Source organism: Balaenoptera ricei, chromosome 2, assembly GCF_028023285.1.
Source record: "Balaenoptera ricei isolate mBalRic1 chromosome 2, mBalRic1.hap2, whole genome shotgun sequence".
NCBI lineage: Eukaryota > Metazoa > Chordata > Mammalia > Artiodactyla > Balaenopteridae > Balaenoptera > Balaenoptera ricei.
This window is the reverse complement of record NC_082640.1, coordinates 75,793,506-75,814,675: the sequence shown is the minus strand read 5'-3', so window position 1 is coordinate 75,814,675 and position 21,170 is coordinate 75,793,506. Positions and strand designations below refer to the sequence as shown.

The 21,170-nt window shown below is 41.7% G+C and overlaps 1 protein-coding gene across 14 annotated transcripts in view; it reads right to left on the bottom strand.

Moving 5' to 3' along the window:
- Positions 1 to 311: 311 nt before the first annotated feature.
- ICE2 (interactor of little elongation complex ELL subunit 2) overlaps positions 312 to 21,170 on the bottom strand; it is a 91,045-nt gene continuing 70,186 nt past the window's right edge. For 10 of the 14 annotated variants that reach the window (XM_059913139.1, XM_059913138.1, XM_059913137.1 and 7 more), the window contains one exon: positions 18,644 to 18,699. The gene's annotated coding sequence lies outside the window, so the exon portion shown is untranslated. Of the gene's footprint in view, positions 1,155 to 1,803; positions 1,847 to 3,347; positions 7,044 to 8,768; positions 8,920 to 14,945; positions 15,073 to 16,637; positions 16,830 to 18,643; positions 18,700 to 21,170 lie in introns of those variants that run through there. The other 4 variants (XM_059913142.1, XM_059913144.1, XM_059913146.1 and 1 more) reach the window with 2 other exon arrangements.

Here is a 21,170-nt window from a genome sequence, read left to right as displayed (position 1 = left end):
TAATCATTTCTTGCATCTTCTCAATCTTTGCCTCCATTCTTATTCCGAGGTCCTGGATCATCTTCACTATCATTATTCTGAATTCTTTTTCTGGAAGGTTGCCTATCTCCACTTCATTTAGTTGTTTTTCTGGGGATTTTTCTTGTTCCTTCATCTGGTACATAGCCCTCTGCCTTTTCATCTTCTCTATCTTTCTGTAACTGTGGTTTTTGGTCCACAGGCTGCAGGATTATAGTTTTTCTTGCTTCTGTTGTCTGCCCTCTGGTGGTTGAGGCTATCTAAGAGGCTTGATGGGAGGCTCTGGTGGTGGGTAGAGCTGACTGTTGCTGTGGCGGTCAGAGCTCAGTAAAACCTTAATCCACTTGACTGTTGATGGGTGGGGCTGGGTTCCCTCCCTGTTGCTGTGGCGGTCAGAGCTCAGTAAAACCTTAATCCACTTGACTGTTGATGGGTGGGGCTGGGTTCCCTCCCTGTTGGCTGTTTTGCCTGAGGCAACCCAACACTGGAGCCTACCCGTGCTCCTTGGTGGGGTCAATGGCAGACTCTGGGAGGGCTCACGCCAAGGAGAACTTCCCAGAACCTCTGCTGCCAGTGTCCCTATCCCCACGGTGAAACAGAGCCACCACTAGCCTCTGCAGGAGACCCCCCAACACCAGCAGGTAGGTCTGGTTCAGTCTCCCCCAGGCTCACTGCTCCTTCCCCTGGGTCCTGATGCACACATTACCCTGTGTGTGCCCTCCAAGAGTGGGATCTCTGTTTCCCCCAGTCCCGTCAAAGTCCTGCAATCCAATTCCCACTAGGCTTCAAAGTCTGATTCTCTAGGAATTCCTCCTCCCGTTGCCTGACCCCCAGGTTGGGAAGCCTGACGTGGGGCTCAGAACCTTTACTCCAGTGGGTGGACTTCTGTGGTATAAGTGTTCGCCAGTCTGTGAGTCACCCACCCAGCAGTTACGGGGTTTGATTTTACTCTGCTTGCGCCCCTCCTACCGTCTCACTGTGGCTTCTCCTCTGTCCTTGGACGTGGGGTATCCTCCTTGGTGAAGTCCAGGGTCTTCCTGTCAATGATGGTCCAGCAGTCAGTTGTGATTCTGGTGCTCTCGCAAGAGGGAGTGACAGCACGTCCTTCTACTCCGCCATCTTGGTTAATCTCCTTTCTGGAATTTTAAAAATAAAAAAAAGTTTTGGGGGCTTCCCTGGTGGCGCAGTGGTTGAGAATCTGCCTGCCAATGCAGAGGACACGGGTTCGAGCCCTGGTCTGGGAAGATCCCACATGCTGCAGAGTGACTAGGCCCCTGAGCCACAATTGCTGAGCCTGCGCGTCTGGAGCCTGTGCTCCGCAACAAGAGAGGCTGCGATAGTGAGAGGCCCGCACACCGCGATGAAGAGTGGCCCCCGCTTGCCACAACTAGAGAAAGCCCTCGCACAGAAACGAAGACCCAACACAGCCATAAATTAATTAATTAATTAATTATTTTAAAAAAAGTTTTGCAGCCACATGTGATTGGATCTTTATTCTGAGGCCGTTTCTTACTTTGCAAATCTTTCATTGGCTAGAATTCTGCTTGAAAACCAAACATCTTTATTTAGTGCATTTTTTTTCTTCTTGTACTTTATCATAAGTGGCTAAAAAAGACCACTGGCATTTTCAGCATTCTGCCCGGAAATCTCCTTGACTAGATTCACAAGTTCATTAGGCACATTTTCTTATCACTCATGTTACCACAGGCAACAGTAATGTTAAACATTCTGCCAATACATAACCTGGGTTGCCTTTTCCCCAGCCTTCTGTAGCAATTTCCTTACCGCTTTTCCAACCTCCACTCACAGTCTTCTCTCCGGTTACTGTCTGGAAGTAAAGTCAATGTCATATATTTTAGGTTTTTGTTATAGCAACACTCCACATCCACATACTAACTTCTGTTTCAGTGACCTATTACTAGGAAATAAACCACCTCCAAATCTTAGAAACTTAAAACAACAACCGATGTAGTTGTTCATGATTCCACATAGGGCAGAGTTCATGGAGTCAACTCATCTCTGGTCTATTTAGAGTTGTCTAGGGAGACTCAAATGAGGCTGGAAGATCCACAAGGGCCTGCCTCCAGCAGGGTAGTTACTGATCTTCAAGAGTGAAAGTGGAAGCTGCTGGGCCCAGAAGTGGAACAGTGCCACTTCCGCTGCATCCCATTGATTAAGGGAAGTCATATAACCCAGATTCAAGGGAAGGGGAAATAGATTCCACCTCTTCATAAAGGGAGAGACATGTGTTTACATGAGTGGAAGGAGTTGTTGGCAACCACCTCTGTAGACAATCTACCACAATCCTTAAACTAGTAAGTGGCAGAACTGAGGGTAGAATACATCTGTCTGCCTTTCAATCCACTGCTTTTTCCATTACACCATATCTCTCACATACCACCATTGCTTCAGGGAGACACAGGCTGTCTCCAAGTCCCCTACATTATATGGCTTAGAGTCTCACCAACCATAAAGCTGCTATTACCTTGAGGCTTGTTATATGCAATCAGTATATAATAATGTATTATATTTGAAGACGTGGCCAGAAGAGGAAAAAGATCTATCTGGAAAACCCAACATCCAAATAATAGGAGTTCTAGAAAGAAAAATAGGGAAAATGGAGGGGAGAAAATCACCAAGAAATAACTGAAGGCCATTTTTTAGAACTGAAGGCTGAGTCTTTAGATTGAGAAAGCTATAAGAAATGGAAAAACAAACCCAAGGCACATTATCATGAAATTTCAGAACACTGGATGGGGCCAGGGAGAAATTCCTAAAAGATTCCAGAGAGATTAAAAAAATAAGTCATATATGAAAGGTAAGAAAGGAGAATGTCATGATGAGACTCAGATCTTAGTTTCCAAATACTATTCCCCAGTAAATGGTCTAGTTCTTAGAGAAATGGCTGGTTCCAGAGGTGGGACAGAGAGAAAAGACGTGATGGGCTTTGTGCTAAATGACTTATGGGAACATAGCAAAAAGACACAAAAGCCAACTTGAAGGGATTCTCACTGGTTAAAACTGGGGGCAATTTGAGCATCATATTGAATAATGATAGGAACTGATGATACACATTGAATAGTCTAACTGATAGTAAAATAGAAAATACACAAAGAGGGGACAGAGAAAGCTCTTAATTAGAGAAGAATGCTAACTTAATGTATCAGGAAAGATAAATATAAAAAATCGTTATTTTGCAACTAGAATTCCATACCCAGCCAAACAATAAATCAAGAATGCATGCATAATTAACAGTTTTCAAAAACGTTGTTTATGCCTATGTGCCCTGTGTTAGTTTCCTAAGGCTGCCATAACAAATTACCACAAACCTGGTGGCTTAAAAGAACACAAATGTATTCTCTTGCAGTTCTGGAAGCCAGAAGTGTGAAATTGAGGTATCAGCAGGGCTATACTCCCTCTGGAGGCTCTAAAGCAGAATCCTTCCTTGTCTCTTCCAGCTTCTGGCGGCCCCAGTCATTCTTTGTGACTGTATCACTCCAATCTCTTCCTCCATCTTCACAAGCCCCTCTTCTCTGTTTCTGCATCTTCTCCTCTTCTGTCTTTCAGAAGAACACTTCTCATTGGATTTAGGAACAACCTAGATAATCGAGGATAATCTCGAGATCTGTAACTTAATTACATCTGCAAAGACCCTTTTTCCAAATTAGGAAATAGTCACAGATTCTGAGGCTTAGGATGGAGACATAAGCTTTGGGGGACCACCATTCATCCCACTATACACCCCGTCTCAGGAGACTTCTGAATGATGTACTTCACCAAAACAAGAGAATAAAGCAAAAACAGGAGCATTGGATCCAGAAAACAAGGGGTTCAATGCACAAATAAGTGAACAGAATTCCCAGAATGATGGGGAAGAGAGAACTTGGAACAATAGCTGTGCAGCAGGCATACAGAGCAACCAGTCTAAGGAATTCCCTGGCGGTCCAGTGGTTAGGACTCCACGCTTTCACTGCCGAGGGGCCGGGTTTGATCCCTGGTTGGGGAACTAAGATCCCACAAGCTGTGCAGCACGGCCAAAAAAAGAAAAAAAAAAAAGAGCAACCAGTCTAGCTTGGAGAAGAGGACCAAAGGCTCCAGCACAAATGCCTCAGAAAGAGTAGGAGGAAGAAATTACCCCAGGTGTTTGAACATACTGAGAAGACATTAACAGCTTCACTGTTAATGGAATGAATTTGTGAGCGTGATAAGAAAAACTATTGATATCAAATGAAAAGCTCCAGGAAAACAAAAAATTATTGCAGCATGTTATAAACTGAATGTTTATATCCTCCCCACATTCGTATCTTGAAACCTAACCCTCCATGTAAGGGTATTTAGAGATGGGGCTTTGGGGAAGTGATTAGGTCATGAGAGCAGAACGCTCATATGGGATTAGTACTTTTATAAAAGAGGCCAGGCGTAGAGAATGGACTTCATGAAGGACACGGGGAGGGGGAAGGGTAAGCTGGGACGAAGTGAGAGAATAGCATTGACATACACACACTACCAAATGTAAAATAGCTAGCTAGTGGGAAGCAGCCGCATAGCACAGGGAGATCAGCTCAGTGCTTTGCGGCCACCTAGAGGGGTGGGATAGGGAGGGTGGGAGGGAGACCCAAGAGGGGATATGGGGATACACGTATGCATATAGCTGATTCACTTTGTTATACAGCGGAAACTAACACAACACTGTAAAGCAATTATACTTCAATAAAGATGTTAAAAAAAAGAGGCCCAGGGAATTCCCTGGGGGTCCAGGGCCCAGGTTCAACCCCTGGTTGGGGAACTAAGATCCCACAAGCCTCATGGGTCCTCACCAGATCTTGATCTTGGACTTACCTATCTCCAGAACGGTGTGAAATAAATTTCTGTTGTATATAAGCCACGCAATCTATGGCAGTTTGTTATAGCAGCCCAAATGGACTGAGACGCAACATATTATATTCTCCAAAGATGACCACAGTAATATTTCCCATCCCAGATGCTCTTCTAGAATCTTGCCACTTCCCCATCAAGAGGAGGGTATGCCCAGTCCCCTTGAATCTCATGACCTGCTGTGACTTATTTGACCAACAGAATACAGCATAAGTCATGCTGTGTGACTTCTGAGGCTAGATCCTGATTGCATTTCTACCTTGTTTACTTGAGACATTTGCCTTGGAATCCAGCCACCATGCCATGAGGAAGCCCAAGCAGCCTATGGAGAGGTTCCAAAGTCTACACCTGACAGCCAGTACCAACCTGACATCTGTGTGAGCTATCTTGAAGGTGGACCATGCCAGCTAAATATGAGTGGAGACAAGCCTTTCCTACCAAACTCTGTCCAAACTGCAAACTAGTGAGCAAAACAAATTATTGTTTTAAGAAACTAAATTTGGAGCTGGTTACTTATGCAGCAACATATAGCTGAAACAGTTGCCATGAGAAGGAAATGTAAACATAACACATTACTTGGCTCTATGTTTCTATAATCATAATTCTGTAAACAACATTAGAGAAAAATAATGTAACCATTTTGAGATTCTGTGTGTATACTGTAGGTGAGGAGTAAAAGACCTTATTTTTCATTAATACACAATAGATACTACTTAAAACTGAAAAATTAAGAAACATTGGCATGTTATTTAAAAATATAGTGGTGAATCTCCACAAGAAATAACTACAAGTGTTGAAAATATTTGGCTTTTCGGAGCAGGAATTGTGGGTATTGTGGATCAAGTTAAGTAATTGCTACCTGGGAGGGAAAGAGAGAGAGAGAGAGAGAGAGAGAGAGCGAGCACGCGTGTGGAAGCTATCAGAGAAAATCCAAATTCCTGACTCAATATACATTCTGATTTTTTTTTCCTTAGCAACCTTTTCTTTAAAGTGGGCAACAACGTACTCAGCTAAAAGATTGCAGTTTTCAGCTTCAGGAAAATCTCCTTAAAGAGAAAACAGACAATTGACATGGGGTTTTTATTGTTGTTTGTTTTAGTTTGTTGGTTTGGTTTGGTTTGGTCTGGGTTTTTTTGCTGAACACCCTTTTTTCTCCTACTTCCTTTGCCTCATACTTGATGTGATGTCTGGAGCTCCCTCAGTTACTGTGGACCTTGAGGAAAACTGGAAGATGGAAAGTAGGCACAAAGGATGGAGATCAAAAAACTTGAGGATGAAAACAAAAGCTCAGGGCAAACAGTCAGGAGGAGGCTGTTTTCCCGACGAGTGTGAAACCATCAACTCAGTCCTGGACTGCTTTCCTCCGAATTTCTTGTACATGAAAGAAAAACATAAATTTCTACCTTACTTAAAGTACTTACATCCAGTCTCTGTTACTAACAAATAAGCTTAACTCTGATTTATATAGAATGATATAGAATTTTGTGTAAATATGTGACTTTTAGAATTATTCACCTGTATAACTTAGCTGAAGATAAATATTAAAAGAGGAGGGAAGATGGAAGGGAGGGAGGTAGAGAGGAAGAAAGGAAGGAAGGGAAGGAGGAAGGGAAGGAAGGGAGGGAGGGAGGGAGGAAGGAAGGAAGGAAGAGAGGGAGGGAAGAAGGTAGAGGAGAATCAGAGAGACTGAGTCCGTGAACAAGAGTGGGGCTTGGAGTGAACCAGTTCTGGCGTCTTGTTCTGTTTCTGTTTCGTTTTGTTTTTTAATAAATTGATTTATTTATTTTTGGCTGCGTTGGGTCTTCGTTGCTGCGTGCGGGCTCTCTCTAGTTGCGGCGAGCAGGGGCTGCTCTTCGTTGCGGTGTACGGGCTTCTCATTGTGGTGGCTTCTCTTGTTGCGGAGCACAGGCTCTAGGCGTGTGGGCTTCAGTAGCTGTGACATGCGGGCTTCAGCAGTTGTGGTGCATGGGCTATAGAGTGCAGGCTCAGTAGCTCTGGCGCACGGGCTTAGTTGCTCTGCGGCATGTGGGATCTTCCCGGACCAGGGCTCGAACCCGTGTCCCTTGCATTGGCAGGTGGATTCTTAACCACTGCGCCACCAGGGAAGTCCCTCTGCTTCTTTAACAACCGCAATTTTCTCATTTGTGATACTGCAAGACAAATGTAAAGATTAGACAAAGTATAAAAAGTGCCTGGTGTATTGTAGGTGTTGAAAAAACAGTGGCTATTTCATTGGCTTTTTGAGTCTTTTCAGCATCTAGCCCTGCTGAACTCATGATACAGTTTCAATACACGCTTGTTGAATAAAGGTATCATGACCCAAACCACACAGAGTACTCTGTGTGGTCAAACCACAATTTCTGTTTTGTTTTGAGATATTTTCAGGGAAATGTCTGCAGTGACTTCAACCTCTCTTTCCCAGCTGTAACATATACTTTTGGTCTCAATTCATTCTCTACAAGGCATCCAGAATATCTTTCTAAGAAATAGGTCTGATTACATGACCCCTCTCTGGAAACCCTTCTTGGTAGGTAGGGTCTGACTGACCTGACAGCCAATTGCCCACATCTTTCCCTTCACTCCCACCTTGCACCACTGCCAATCATACTCACACCTCCATATGCCTTTCTCCACGCTGCTTCCCTGCCTGGAATGCCCTTTCCCACTTTCCTTAATAGTGAGTTTCTCCTCATCCTTCAAGCATCAGAGCAAATATTATTTTCTCATGAAGGAAAACCTTTCCCAAGCCCTGCGGGCAGATTTGGTGCTTATCTGTTTCTCTTGACATTTTTAATGTCCTTCTCCTCTCTCAGTTATCACCTTGCATTGTTATTCTTTTATCTGTTGGTCTCTGCAACTAGGCAGGAGCCCCTGGAGGACAGGCATTTGGTTGTTACTGGTTGTGCCGACACTCTTACCCAGTACCTCTTACTATTGGATTTCTCTCCATAAAACATTACCTTGCCCTTATTCATACTTAAACTTGCCTGGCAAAAACTAAAAGGCTGATAGTATCCAGTGTGGTTGGAAATGGCTGAAATGGAAATGCTTATATGTTATCGGTGAGAAGGCAATTTAGCAGTGTCTATCAATATTTAAAATGTTCATACCCTTTGATTCAGTGATTTTGCTTCAAGAAAGCTATCCTGGGGCTTCCCTGGTGGCGCAGTGGTTGAGAATCTGCCTGCCAATGCAGGGGACACGGGTTCGAGCCCTGGTCTGGGAAGATCCCACATGTCGCGGAGCAACTAAGCCCGTGAGCCACAGCTACTGAGCCTGCGCGTCTGGAGCCTGTGCTCCGCAATGAGAGGCCGCGAGAGTGAGAGGCCCGCGCACTGCAATGAAGAGTGGCCCCTGCTTTCCGCAACTAGAGAAAGCCCTCGCACAGAAACGAAGACCCAACACAGCCAAAAATAAATAAATTAATTAATTAAAAAAAAAAAAAAAAGAAAGCTATCTTGAAAAGGGTGTCATACATGACCACAACATATGTGTATAAGGATTTTTATTGTAGCATTATACGGTTGATATGCCCTAAGTGCACATCAGTGAGGCTAAATTAAAATTAATTATGAAATATCTCTCATCAGTGAGGCTAAATTAGAATTAATTATGAAATATCTGTATTATCGACTGAAGCTAGATCAATATGGACAGTTTTCAAAAATATAGAGTAAAACAGAAGAGAAAGCGGAATGTGAGTGTAAACCTGTGTCTTGTTGGCATGGTAAGTTATTGCAATACTGATATATACAACATTATGAAAACAGATCTGGCTACACATATCCACCCCATCATGATCACTCTTATATTAAATTGCTGAGATATTGGGATGCTTCCTGAGCCATCAGAGTAGCATCTTAAGAAGGTCTTACCTCAGTGCATTTTGTTGCATTTTTATGGTTCAGCAAGTCATAGGATAAATATTTCAAACTCTCTCAGCCTCTATCATTCCTTCAAGCAGCATTTTCCACAACATATATACAAATATTACTTAGGTGCTAAGCGTCTGGAAAAATCCTAATTCTGTAATAAAAAATATATCTCTTAGCCATAAGAGTTTGCTTAAAATAGGACAGTATTTTTCATAAAATAAAATATGTTTAGTGAGTATGAAAACACACATAAAGATAACTACACTTCAAATGTTTTCATCCTTATTAAATGTCTACTAGATACATTTTGAGTGTTTGAATATTTTTATACTTTAAAGACCTTACAACTCCTGAGTTAAAAAAAGTCAATTAGACTAATAATATTAATTTCACTGTAGTTTTAAGTTAATAGCTATGTATGTACATTTACATATTTACATATGTGTGTAGGTGTATAAATGTATATATACACACACATGCAAATATACGGAAGGATATACACCAAGCTGATATTGATTAGCTCTTGGGAAAGAAGAAGATTGGTGTGTATGTGTAAATGAGAATGCTCACCTTTTATACACTTCTTTATATTATCTGATTTTTGTTAACAATGAATACATATTACTTCTATAATTTTAAACATAGAAAAAAAAGAAATAGTGAAAAGAGGGCTTCCGTCTTACACACTAAGATTATAACAGCCTGTGGCAGGCTTTGGGGAAAACGTCAATCTTCTTGATGGTATTTTTTCAAATATATTCAAGAAAATACAATTAAAAAACTATAGAGTAAAAGTTGGATATCACAGCACCCTCTGCAGACAAAGAAAACACTCAATCCAGTAAAATTTCATTTGATTTTTTTTAAACCAACATTTCTTTTTTTTTTTTCGGCCACGCCGCATGGCACATCGGATCTTAGTTCCCCGACCAGGATCAAACCTGTGCCCCCCACAGTGGAAGTGCAGAGTCTTAACCACTGGACCTCCAGGGAAGTCCCTCATTTGATTTTGATTCCTCTAATCATAATTTATGATAATACAACCTAGGTAGGGCCAAAGCTTACACAGTTCATATACTATATAGAAAAAATAAAAAGGTTTGCTAAGCAAGATAATATAATAAATAAGATACCTTATGGCATGAGGTTTATGGGAAGGGTAGAATAGACTTCTTTATTCACATAACCTTTGTCTTATTTGCAGTACTTCTTTATCCCATGGCACTATGGCTGTTTATGTACCAGGCTGTACCATTAGACAGGGAGCTCCCTGTTCGTCTTTGCAACTCCAGCACCTCGCCCAGTGTGGGCCCACGGCAGGCTCTGTATCTTTAAAGACCTGACTTTGCTGGACTGTACTCTATTGCTGAGTCCTGTGCTAGTCATCATCGACCCCAGGAAGCAGAGGTTCTGGTCCTAGCTCCTATCCTAATTGTGTTTACTTGGACATATCACCCAGGATCTGTGATTCTGTTTCTTATCTGGAAAATGAGGGGCTTTGACTAGAAAATCTTCAAATTCTCTTTTAGGTCTAAAACTCAATCCTTAATATGCAAATGCAACTGATTTAGGCACATTAATGTCTATAGGCACATGGATGTTACTAAACGTAAACAGGTCTTATCTACTCATTAAAACAGACCCAGCAGGACTTCTAAATGGAAATACTTTGAATAAGAAAATTATATCTCTTTGCAAGGAGATCAATAGATTATTTTTATCAAATACAATTGGCCACCTTCTTTCTCTGCATTCCATTTTTGTCCAAGTTGGGAAGAATACCCCTTGCATAACTGAATATATCCACATAAAGTTGTTGTTTTCATTCAGAGTCTTTGGGTCATGAGACCCTAACATGTTTTTTGTCCCTAAGTTATTCAACTGTATAGCTGTGACTGAAAAACATCACTTTAAAGTAAAATAAGTCTGTTAGACTATTATCAAAATAAAATAACAGGGGGCTTCCCTGGTGGCGCAGTGGTTAAGAATCTGCTTGCCAATGCAGGGGACACAGGTTCGATCCCTGGTCCGGGAGGATCCCACATGCCGCAGAGCAACTAAGCCCGTGCGCCACAACGACTGAGCCTGTGCTCTAGAGCTCGTGAGCTACAACTACTGAAGCCCACATGCCACAACTACTGAAGCCCGCATGCGTAGAGCCCGTGCTCCGCAAAAAGAGAAGCCACCGCAATGAGAAGCCCACACACTGCAGTGGAGAGTAGCCCCCGCTCGCCGCAACTAGAGAAAGCCCGTGCGCAGCAACAAATACCCAAAGCGGCCAAAAATAAATAAATTAATTAATTTAAAAAAAAATTTTTTTAAATAAATAAATAAAATAACAAGCAACTGTTGAATATCTCTAATGTTGCAAAGGAATTTAGATTTCTAACAATGTGAACCTGTGATAACATACTCAGATAACTAGGTATGGGGATTTATATTGGGGATATACAGATGCTATCAGCATTGATAAGGTTCAAAGAGTCCTCCCATTTTGTAAGGGGACATTGGCAAAGAGCAAGCAGTATGAAGCCGGTTCTGCAACCCAAGAGGCCGAAGTTGGTGCAGGGATGCTATGGGTCATCAAAAGTTGGGGGAGGGCTAAGCTAGGTATCAAGGGGGAAGGTGAGGACACTATGATTTGTTAAAAATTTCAAAGGACAAGAGCAAAGTCTGAACAGGAGATGAGGCCAAGGTTCTGCAGCTGGAACGACACAGAAGCAAGTAGGAGGAGAGCAAGGAGCGTGGTAGACAAGCTGCAGGTGAGGCTGAAGTGGCATCCACTTGCCTCTGTGGCCCAAGGTCATGTGATACCTGGGGGGTCAGCCTTGGTTAACATGAAGAGCAGACATGGATGCTGAATCGTCTCTGCCATTGCTTCAACCAACGATGCAAAAGAGGAGAACAAGAAGGAGGAGGAGAAGAGGAGGACGATGACAGTGGAGGAGAGCATTGTGAGGGAGGATACTGTGCGACTGTGACACAGAGAGAAAGGGATTGAGAGTCTGTACTCCTGACCTAGGCATACCTATCATCTCTTATCATCTCCACCTTAGTCTCTGCATCTGGGAACTAGGCATTTTAACCCAGATCTTCTGTGAGGCTTTTGCTAGCTCTTAAATTTATAAGACCTTGCTAAAAACAGAGTTTCAAATTCTGTAAGACTCCATTACAACAATCACTGAAAGATTCATAATCCAACTTTATTACTCAGGCAGCAGAATTCTGGTTCGACTCCTCAACACTTTGGCATCTGGTTTTCCTGGGGCCCTCGATAAGAATTCCTGATTGCTTTCTAACAGGGTGGATCTCAGGACTGTGTTAGAAGCAAAAGGCAAACAGATGGGTGAGCTGCTCTCATCAGCTCTAGATGCAGTTTTTTCCTTTCGTCTTTTCAAATGAGAGGTTAGTCTTCCCCAAATCCCAATGCTCCACTCCCTAATTTGGAGGTGAACCAGATGATTTCACTGGTCTTTCCCTTCTCTGGTTTCTATGACTCATCAACTATAGCAACCAGGGTGGGGTTAAAAAAAACAACCCTAATATTCAGGTTATGCCGCAACTCAAAAGGAAGGAATCTAAGAAAAGCTGTTAAGATTGTAAAACAATGAAAAAAAAATATGACTCACTATACTCCTAACTTGTTAATCTTTCCCAGGAGGTCTCCCTATATCCGGTGCCCCCATCTTTTCTCTTTAATTATCAATTACATGAATGTTTTGTTTATTGAGTGTTTTACACATATTTTTCTATGAAATTAGTAAAATGCTTAATCTAGTATATAGTAGAAGCCTGCTTGATTTTGATCACTCATGTCCCTGAGAAAGCTGCCAGTATCTATCTGACTATAGAAATCAGGGTAAATTCATTCAATTTAACCAACATTGAGTATCCACTATACGCCAGGTACTAGGGCAAGACTGCACAGTAGATGCGTCATAGGAGAAAACACATTAACTCTAACTTCAAGATCTGCTGGAGGTAAACGAGTAATTGTAATTTAACAAATGTATCAGAAATGAAATCAAAATGCTAGGGGAGCCCAGCAGCACTTAACCCTTAGAGAAAGGAAGTAAGATAGTCCCTCTTGGCCAACGCATTCACAGTTACTCATAGCTATTTGAAGTCATTGTGCAATCATAAAAGAGGAAATGTAACATATACCAAAGTATTCCATATCCATGGGAAGCGTCAGTGTAGAGAGATGTGGCTGTTAATTTTTTTTTTGGCTGTTAATTTTAAAAAATTTCATTCCAGGGACTTCCCTGGTGGTGCAGTGGTTAAGAATCCGCCTGCTAATGCAGGCGACACGGGTTCGAACCCTGGTCCGGGAAGATCCCACATGCCGTGGAGCAACGAAGCCCGTGCGCCACAACTACTGAGCCTACGCTCTAGAGCCCGCGAGCCACAACTACTGAGCCCACGTGCCACAACTACTGAGCCCACGTGCCACAACTACTGAAGCCCACGCGCCTAGAGCCCGTGCTCCGCAACAAGAGAAGCCACCGCAATGAGAAGCCTGTGCACCGCAACGAAGAGTAGCCCCCGCTCACCGCAACTAGAGAAAGCCCGTGCACAGCAACTAAGACCCAATGCAGCCAAAAATAAATAAATTAAATAAATTAATTAAAAAAAAATTTTCACTCCATTATAAAAACAGGTAGAGAGGATTAGTCACTGGAGAAGGTGTATATTTATTTAATGGCACCATTGTCTAAACTGTGGAAATATTTTTGGAAATCCTCCACTTAAGTATTTCCCTTAGAGCCTAAGGCAAATCCTGGTCACTTGAGAGGAGTTTTGAGGAACAGCTAAAGGTCACTCTGAGACAAGGTCCATGACTAAGAGAGCAAAAAATAGCAGGAGGAGAGAATACCGCCAGCTAGGGTTAAAAACACATGAAGGCGTGATCGTTTGATTACATTGTTCAATGGACTCAGTAGTACCTTTTTTCTAGTTTTAAGGAAATTTGATTGTTCTGATATGAGGTCTGAAGTGGATATCTATCAGCCCAATAAAGTTTTCAGAGTTCCTGAGATGCTAAATATTCAAAATTATGTAATACTATTTAAAACTAATGTTTTTGGTGAAAAATGTCCAAAAATATATTGGATTGAAGTGGAATCTTCAATAACGACATATCTATGGATGAGGTACTTATATAACAAAAAAAATTCTCAAAAACCCAATACTCCCATGGGCAAGGGAATAGCCAAGTTTGCTGCAGTTTCGAGTGAATGACATCAGCCTCCTGTAAGTCTCCAGCAAAATGAATTCAGTTAATACCATCAGTCCCTTTCCCCTTCCAGAGCCAGTGGTATTCATGTGGGCATTCTGGAGAGCTGGAACAAACCTAGACAGAACCCCAGACAGCTGCAGAGGAAAAGGAAAAGGCACAGAGTTGGTGGATACAGAGCCGGCCCAGAGACCTCTACCAGCCAGTTCTCACAAAGGTTGACTACTCTCCTGGAGCTGCAGTTATTCTTCCTTCATAAACAGAAATCATTTCTCAGAATTGTTAATATTGCTTTTGTTAGTCTTTTAACAAGTTGGTCTGTTTATAAGTTAGGAACATAAAAAAAAGAATCATCCACCTTGTATTGTTAAAAAAAAAAAAATACATGAAGCATGAACACACTTGATACCAAACTGAAAAGGAATGGGGGGCGGGGGCATGTCCTGAGACCCACATGGGTTGGCAATGTTGGTCTCCATATTATTATTAAGTTTCAACGGGTTAAGTTCAATTTTCTCTCTCAAGGCTGTAGTATCCATTTTAAACGTTTAAACATTAACATAAATATCATGTAAACATTGAAACGTTCTGGGGAGGAGGTCATGCTGTGATTTACACAGATTCTCAAGTCCCTGAGGGAGGGCAACTTGGGTTTCAATTTGGGCACTGCTGCTTGCCTCACTTTCTTTTTCCTTCCTGGACTCTAGAGTCCAAGCTTTAAAAGGTTAGGAGAGTCCAGCTAGGTAAAAGTAACATTTAAAGAGTTAACCATCCTTTATTAAGCGACCTTCTTGGGAGGATACCACCTTTTTTTTTTTGCATTTAGAATCCACTTCCAAGTGACACAACTAGAATTTAATTCCCCAAAGAACAACTTCTGCAAAGGAACCCTTATCCCATTTAGCTTTGAGCCCTAGAGGAAGGAGAGGCATCTGGCTTACCTTGTGTGAGGATCTGTAGTACTTATTACCCATTTCTGACGTGTCCAACTCCAGTAGATTTAAGATCTGCACCTTCTATCTCATTGGCTCGGCCACATTCTCACAAATGTGGCAGGCATATTTGGTACTGCAGAAACAAAGGTGAACAGATTGCTGAGTAAGGTTGATCACCATAACCTCAGGTTTACACTGAAAAATAGCCTCCCTTGATTCCCCCACCCTCAGGCTTCCCTGCTGTCCATTCTGCCTCCCAATCTATCTGACATATTACTGCCATACTCTCCATTATAGAAGTTTAATCATGTTGCCCACCTCGACTGCCACCCTCATTAAAAAGCTTCTGATTACTCCCCATCTCAAGACAATGCCCTCTGTTTCTAAGAAGGCACTCAGGGCTTTTTATTAAGTTCTCCAAGCACACTTTCCTAGGTTCCTTTTGGTCTCTTCACCGTAGCTACCCTGGGCAGGTCTTAGGCACCCTGGATGTCCTGCCATTACAACATGCTGTGCATGTTTCTACCTCTGCAACATGGCTCATACTTTGTCCCTCAGCTTGAAATTTCCTTTCCAGTCTGACAAACTCCTTTCAAGTTTTAACTCAGATGACATCTCCAATTGATGCGATCTGACAATTCTTCACATTTATACAGTGACTTGCAGTTTAAAAAGAACTTTTATATCCATTATTTATTGGAAGGCCACTAGAGCCTATAGAATATGCTGGGAAGGCATCACATTCTGGATTTTACAGATGAAAAGACCCAGGCTCAAAGAGGGGAGAGATACAGCCTTAGCAAATGGTGGAGTTGAGACTAACTCAGTGCTCTCTGCTCCCCCCTCATCGCTTGCCTCTTCCAACAAACTCTGGACTGGCTACTTCTAAGACTCAGCCTCTCATACCTCTCCAAGTTGCAGCTGACAGTCTTAACATTCTGAAGACTTCCCCAACTGCTGGATGTGAATTAACTCTAGCAGGGGCTCCTGGGAGGCAGAAGGCTTGGCTGACAGCAAACTCAGCACACCCTCATATGCAAAATGACATTTTGGCCTTAGGCACTTAGTAAGTTACACAGTCCTTGCTCCTTAAGAGTAAAAGTTTTCAGGCACTAGAGTGTAGCATTAAAAAAAGCCAAACTGAATTAGGGACTGACCTACCACTTTATTAGCTTCCCAACATGCACACATATACAGAGACATTCAAGCCTGATGCACTGTGATTTCAGTCTCCCTCACCCTCTTCCTGAACTCAAAAGAACTCATTGTGTAATTGGACAGAGACTATTTCCAGCTGCCCACTGCGGCACTTGGGAAACTATAATTTGCATCACTTTTGGTGGGGCAGAGGGCAGACAATATACTTGTAAAATGTATTCAATTATTTGTTTTTCACATTAGTAAAACTGCTGTTTGCATATTGTTGGGACCCAAGACTAGCTAAACATAAAACACAAACTCCATAAAATACATTCTATTTCTCAGTTTTATAGAAATGTTCACTTTCTCATTCAATTAAACAAAGAGATTGTAATCACTTTATTATCTATTTCGGACTCATTTCTCACTTTCAGTTGAAAACTTTCAGGAGTAAATTTAAATATTGTCTCATGGAGGAGGATGGAGTCAGTAAGGCTGTTCCTGGACACAACATCCTATTTATTTGGAGTCCTATCTAACAGGCTAAAATCAGAATACCTTACAGTTTAGTTTCGGCAGTCGAAGTTGGGCAGAATTTTGTTGAAAGAGCAGTTTGCAAACTGGGGAGGAGTTGAGTTTACTTGGCATTCACACAACCCCCGAGTTGTGGAGCAGGCTTCTTTTCAGCATGCCGGCGATTGGACATGGGTCTCACTCTTTGACAAGGGAAGTTGTTTGTTTTTTGTTTTTCTGCCGCAGAAAGAATCAGAGATTACATATTCATGTCCAAACAAGCTTTGGGTGCTAGATAGAATGTTTTTAAGAGGTTTTAAATACAGTGTCTTCCAAATTGTTAAATCTAACCTGAATTTATACTTACCTTGTTGCTCTTAAATGACATATAGTAACATTGCGAGTTAGACAGTATTGTAAAAATGTATCCAAAACATGGAACTTCAGTCTTTCTTGAGAGGTGACTGGCATGGCCTTTAATAAGCATAAGTTTTTATTTTTATTATTTATTTATTGCTTGCTTGCTTGCTTGTGGGATCTTAGTTCCCAGACCAGGGATCGAACCTGGGCCCTCAGCAGTGAGAGTGTGGAGTCCTAACCACTAGACCACCAAGGGTTTTCCTAAATACAAGTTTTAAAATTTCTTTTCTTGTGCAGGGCTCATAGCTGCCCATAGACTTGCCCTTATGAGTAAGGGATCTAAGACTGAGCTAGAGACAACTCAGCCGCATGCTGGTAAATGGGGAGGTATCAGCACAATTTAGTAGGTGTTGATGCAGCATCTGGAGGCTGCCTCGCCCTGTGCTTGGTCTTGGGTTAGACACACAGCTGTATAAAAACATAATCGTTGCCTGCGAGGAGCTTACAGTCTGTTTAGGGACTTGTGCAAAATACTTGAAAGAGAATAATGTAGGTAACAACTGAGATTCAAAATTTGTGGTATTATAATAAGTACAGTAGGAATTTAAAGCAGAAAAGTTTTGTTTTTAGGGTCTTGAACTGTAAGGAAAATTTCATGCTCGGGACCCTAAAAACAGGAGTCCCTGATTCCCCCACCACCTGCCACTTCATTTAGATTCTTCTGTCTTTCTGCCTGATTGATTATTGAATCTAATAGCCTTTTCCCTTCAGTCTTCATCCTCCTTGACCTTCCTATAAAATCTGACACTGAACAATACATTTTTCACAAACTTTCTTTGTTTTTAATTAATTAATTTTCTATTTATTTTTGGCAGTGTTGGGTCTTCATTGCTGCACGCAGGCTTTCTCTAGTTGCGGCGAGCGGGGGCTACTCTTTGTTGCAGTGCGCAGGCTTCTCATTGCAGTGGCTTCTCTTGTTGCAGAGCACAGGCTGTAGGCGCATGGGCTTCAGTAGTTATGGCACACGGGCTCAGTAGTTGTGGCGTGCAGGCTTCAGTAGTTGTGGCCCACGAGCTCTAGAGCACAGGCTCAGTAGTTGTGGTGCACGGGCTTAGTTGCTCCACGGCATGTGGGATCTTCCCGGACCAGGGCTTGAACCCGTGTCCCCTGCATTGGCAGGCAGATTCTTAACCACTGCGCTACCAGGGTAGTCCCTTCACAAACTTTCTATTCTGAAATAATCTCAAATTTATAAAGAAGTTGTAGAAATAGTACATATAGCTCCTATACACCTTTCACCAAGACTCCCTGTTAACGTTTCTCTGCCCAAGTCCTCCAATTTGAGACTAAGTTGTAGACATGATGTTCCATTACCAATTTTTACTTAAGTGTTTATTTCCTAAGTACAAGGCATAACATAACCACATAACCACAGCAAAGGAAATTAACATAGATACATTACTACCATGTAATCTACAAACTCCATTCAAGTTTTGCCAGTTGTTCCAATAATGTCCTTTACCGGACTATACATACAAACCAGGATTATGAGTCCCATTAACTTAGTCTTTAAGTAAAACAGTCCTCCAGTGTTTCTCTGTCTTTCATGATCCTGTCAGTTTTGAAGATTGCTGACCAATCACTTTACAGACTATGCCTTTGGGTTTCTCTGGTATTTCCTTATAACTTACGCACATTTGGCAGGAACATACCACAAAAGTGATGCTGTGTTCTTCTTCGTGCATACCTAGAAACACACATTGTTAATTTGTCTCATTACTGGTGATATCAACTTTAGTTACTTGGTTAAAATAGTTTCTGCCAGGTTTCTTCAGCATTAAGTAAACTAATAAGCATGTTATACTTATTAATAATAATAACTGTCTGGCAGTGAGATTCTTTAAGACTATGCAAATATTCCTATGTGCCATCAAATTTTCACCCACTGCATTTAACATCCTTTGATGATTTTTAGCTTTATTATTATTATACTGGTTGCAAATTGTGACTTCTCTAATTCCATCATTCTCTCTAGATTAATTGATTGGCATTCTACCACAGAATATTCCCTTTTGCCCCATTTTTTAATTCACTCATATCTGTATGGGCTTGTGGACTACTATTTTACTCAAAGGATTTCAATCTGTTACTATTATTATTTCATGCTCAAATTAAAACGGACCTGGGAACTCCTTTAAGCTAGCTCCTGTGTTCTTTTGACATGCACCCATCATTCTTTGAGCATTTTCACACTTCCAGGTTCATCTTACAGCTTCCCTTCCCCATTCTTGGAATTAGTAATTTCTCCAAGAAGCCCCAGTTTCTTTAGGCGAAGAATGGGACTTGGAAACCAAGATCTGGGTGCTGGTGCTAGCTGTGCGCATTACTACTAGAGTGCCCTTGCTTCTAGACCCTATCAGCAGAATTAGGAAATATGTATGCATATGTATACACACACATCTATTTCTCCACCTCTCTATATATTAAGTACCATGATTTCATTTCCAATTCCAAACCAATACTACAGGGTTTATTCTTGCCTTCCTCTTTCCCATTATTCTCAATGTATTTATTTGCTCAGTTAATCTGGTATGTAACCAAACTCTTAGCCCCTTGACCCCAATAAAGGGGAAGTGGAAGAAAAAGAGTTTAAAAAAAAAAAGGCCATCTTGGTTGCAGACATGCCCCAATTTCTTGGTATGTCAGCCCAAAGGTGGGTCCCCAACCTTCCTGTTTCTTTCTCCTAAGTTGCAGACCCACATTTTCAGTCTATAGGTTCCATAGGGTATCACCTTAATTGTACTGCCAACATTTGGTTGAAAACATAACTAGTTGTCTCTTCACCCCATCTATATTCTCCCTCTAATATTTTCATATTGTAAAATAGTATGAAGACTTTTTCCTTTCTAAATAAGCCTTTATATTGTAACTCCTAAAATTGATCATGTCATCTTGCTCAAAAAGCCTTCAATAAATCTTCATTGCTTTTATTTATGGATTGATTGATTTAATAAATTTATTTATTTTTGGCTGCGTTGGGTCTTCGTTGCTGCGTGAGGGCTTTCTCTAGTTGCGGTGAGCAGGGGCTACTCTTTGTTGTGGTGCGCGGGCTTCTCGTTGCCGTGGCTTCTCTTGTAGAGCACGGGCTCTAGGCGCGAGGGCTTCAGTAGTTGTGGCACACGGGCTCAGTAGTTGTGGCTCGCAGGCTCTAGAGTGCAGGCTCAGTAGTTGTGGCACACGGGCTTAGTTGCTCCACGGCATGTAGGATCTTCCCGGACCAGGGCTCGAACCCGTGTCCCCTGCATTGGCAGGCGGATTCTTAACCACTGCACCAACAGGGAAGCCCTCTGCATTGTTTTTAGAATCAAATCAAACTATCTGGAAGTAACAGTCAATACCTTCCGCTATCAAGCTTTAACCTACCTCTTCAACTTCATCTTCCATTTATCATCCTTTACCTCTGTAGTTATTAAATAAGCATATTCGCTATTTCCTAAAACTAGCTCTTTTCATAAGAATTTCCCTCATGCCCTAATGCTTTGCTTCCTTTTTATCCACATTAATATTTTACTTGTCTTTCAAACACAGCTTAAAAGTCATTTCTACCATGAGTTTCTCTTACTTCCAAGTATCCTTTTTTCTTACTCCTGTCACTATTACGTCACTTGAATATTCTGCTCTGTATTATAGCTAATCGTGCATACCTATCTCCCCAACTAGATTAGGTAATACCCTTAAGGCAGAAACCAATCTTATTTATCTTTAAATCTCAAGAGACTGGTATAATGTATTACAATAGATGCTCAAAATATGCATTATCAATTCAACAGAGGACAGGCAAAGTTTTGAGAGGCATGAATAAATGCAAGCAGATGTAGCTTTATGTGTAAAAGCATGCAGGTAGGGACAAGAATGGCTACTTTGTGTGTTGGTAAAGCCTGACTGGAGTAGATGTTGCGTTAATGCAGGGCTTGGGAGAGACCTGAGACCCGTGGCAATGGTGTGGCACTGCCTTACTGGAGTGTGCCTCTTAAGAGTAACATGCACATACTCTCCTGGGCTGTATATTTTTGGGTAAGCAAAACCTGAGGTGGGGAATATAAAAAGGTTTCCTTTTCCCCTCTAAGAAACGCATATTCTTCAAGAAAAGGGAAGGAGTAATTCAACCCACTAACCACAGATTCTTTAGGTTTCTTCACTTTCAAAACAGCAATTAAT